A 3,174-nucleotide genomic window follows, 5' to 3' on the forward strand; every position below is an offset into this window, starting at 1 on the left:
AGTACCAACAATATGATATTCTGGAAAAGGCAAAACCACGGTTTGATTAGTCGTTGCCAGAGGTTGCTGGGGGCAGAATGGGATGCACAGGTAGAGCACAGGGGATTTTTAAGGCAGTGAAATTATTCTGTGTGCTACCATAATGGTGGATACGTGTTATACATTTGTCAAAACCCACAGAATGCACAACGCCAAGAGTGAACCCTAATGTAAACTACGAAATGTAGGTTCACTCACTGTAACAGATGTGCCACTCTGACACAGGATGCTGATGGTGGGAAAGGCTGTGCATATGTGGAGGGAGAGGGCAAGTGGCAATGCTCTGTACTTTCCAGTCAAATTTGCTGTGAACCTAAACCTGCTCTAAGATATAAAGTCTAGAGCTGCGGTGCCCGCAAAGGTGGAGTTGGGGCCTGGCTGCCCTCCGTGCCCGCAACTGGGCCCTGCCTCACCCTACTCCTCCTGGTTGAGATGGGCTCAGCCAAGAGCGTTGCAGTCACTCCAGCACGGCCTCTGCCTCACAACAAGCATCTGGTGCGAGTGGCAGACCCGTGTTCACCCAGTGCCAGCATCCTGCACACTCCCATCCAGGTGGTGAGCTCTTCACAGCCAAACCTACCAGCAGTGAGCAGCTGGAGTGTCCTAATCAGGCCCAGGGCTCAGATCCTGGCTCTCCTGCCCTTGGCATTGCATGGACACCTATGAAGACCAGCAGCCGAGAGCCAAGCCCACGGGTGTAACAGCTGAGTGAAGTACTTGAGACCAAAGCCCCCAAAACGAACCTTCCCCCAGAGCATGTTCTACACCTAGAGGCATCCTTCATCTTCTGAACTGGACTTACCTCTGGGCACCCAGTTTTCCCTTGAGTACTAGATGCCACCTTGGAGTCAGACTGAGCTCCCCTCCAAGCAGGTGTTTACTGAGGAGGAAACAGGACAGCCCTCAGGAGCCCCTAAGGCCTGCCAGGGCTCAGACAAGCCCTTGAGAGACCCCGAGATACCCCGATCTTAACGTTCTAAGTACGATAGATGAAAACCAAATGGCAAGGTACTAGGGAGCTCGCCCTTCTCCATCTATGGGAGCAAGGCTGGGGCCATGAAATGACAAGGAAAAATTACACTTGGCCTTGGTAGAGAATAAGGCCACACATGGCCCCAGCCCTGGGTTCACCAGGCGTCTAATGATATTCCATGTCCTCTCACCGCTTCTTTCACTGGGAGACTGGAAAGGCTCATTTTCTTCAACTCCCTCTAAACAACCAAACCTGGAACTGAGAGCTTTCTTGGACTTTCTTTGTGTCTTATATGTTTCTTGTATATTAAAGAAAGTGGTTAAAAAAAAAGAAGAAAGAAAGTCTATTATGAATGAATGAATGTTGTTCATTCTTTTTCTTTTCATTGATGGTTATCCCCACAGCGCAGTTTGTGGAGTGCACTGCTTTAAGAAAGCATGAAGCAGCGTGGCATGGTAAAGCCTTGGGGTCAAGGCATGGCCAGCACACAGATGCACAGGCTGTATACTGCTCAACTCCATGGGCACCATTTCCATTGACTATGATGTGATTCATCTCCTCTGGAGTTTTACAGCATGGCAGCCCTGTTCAAATCCATCCTCCTTTAGATAACTGGCTATATGACTTTGGTCAATACAGTTACACTTTTAAAATCGTGCTGTTTCATTTCCTGTAAAATTTGGATGATGACATATACTTCATAGAGAAGATGAAGAAATGGACCCAAAGGGATCATTTCTATGTGGAGCTGAGACCTATTAAGATAAGTGATGTTCAGTCTAAAGGTTGTCCGAAATATGATTTACCTATTAGGGTAAATCCTTCAGCCTTTTTTCAGTAGGCTGGAATTGGAACCTTCTTAAAAGAGTCTTAAATCCTCTGTAAGAAAAAAAAAAAGGCTAAGTGTGATGAGCCAAATCATTAGGAGTAAAGACAGAAAGCAATATTCCAAGTGTGATTTGGCTATCAATTCAGAAGCATGAACTACAGACCAGGGACCAAGAGTTTTAAACTATGTTCTAACTTCTCCATGGTAGTTTCTGTTGCTTTTTCTTGAAGAGAATAGCAGTTAAAACCTTTACTCTGAAATATCTCAGTGCCTGAGTTAGAGGATGTTGAGCACCTCACAGCCCATCTTGGGGAGAACAGACACACAAAGATTAGTGATGGTAGCTTAGAAAGAGGGAAGTAAAGAAGGCTAAGTGTGAGGAGGTGGTGCCAGCAGCTGGGAAGAAAGAAATTAATTGAAGCCATCCTGGTTCTAAGAGAGGAAAGGGCCAACACTATTTAAGTCACCCATGTGAAAGTGCCGGACATTTAGTAAGGTCCTCAGTAAAGACAAATTCCTTCCCATGAAAGACAATATTATCAGGTTTCTTAGAAGACAATTTTTGTCCTTCCTTATTGGGCTATTCTGAAACATAAGATAAACCTCCTTGCTTTTGGTAATATTTCAATCATAGTTTTATACAATGTGTCTTTCCTTGACTAGCCTAAGTAATGGAACAGAAATGTAGTTTCTATAATCATGTGGCAAATATTTTTTTTTTAAACTAATCCAAATGGAGGGTAGATTTCATAACTATTTAGATCCCAGATCTTTTAATATAATCAACTCTCACTGGACAAATAAGTAAATCAGCAGAATGAGAAAGTTGGTATCTTTCCTGGTTGTCCCTAATGCTCAGAATCCCTCCTAATTAACAGCTAAGGAAGTTTCAAAAAGCAGACTCTTTTCATCCAAGTCTGGAGGAACTTGCTCCATTTATTATGCACATATTTCTTTCCTAGGAGAGGTGATTATTTAAAAAGACACCCTGCTAGGATTAATTCTGCTTGTCCTGACTGAGGAAATAAAAAGTAAATCCACATTATTTTATCAAGGACTTAAAATGAGATATGCCAAAATAATAAATAATTTACCCACTGATAGTCAAGTGTTAACTGTATAGAAAACACTGCTTAAGAAATATTCTAATTATTGCAAAAATGATTGAATAATGTTGGCAGTGACGCTGGGTTCAATTCAGTGCTTACCACTGGATGAAAACTTCTTTTATAAAGAAAAAAAGAAAGTGAAATTTAGAGAATTTAAGAACCCATCAAATCTGTATTGATTCTTAGGAACCTGGAAGCAGGTATGAATTTTAATATGAGCCAAG

The 3,174-nt window shown here is 42.8% G+C and overlaps 1 pseudogene; it reads left to right on the forward strand.

The window, feature by feature from the left end:
• Positions 1 to 471: 471 nt before the first annotated feature.
• LOC109452809 (cell division cycle-associated protein 3 pseudogene) lies at positions 472 to 1,011 on the forward strand (annotated as a pseudogene).
• The last annotated feature ends 2,163 nt before the right edge of the window (positions 1,012 to 3,174 follow it).

This window comes from Rhinolophus sinicus, chromosome 16 (genome assembly GCF_057876585.1).
Source record: "Rhinolophus sinicus isolate RSI-liver-muscle chromosome 16, RSI-T2T, whole genome shotgun sequence".
Classification (NCBI taxonomy): domain Eukaryota; kingdom Metazoa; phylum Chordata; class Mammalia; order Chiroptera; family Rhinolophidae; genus Rhinolophus; species Rhinolophus sinicus.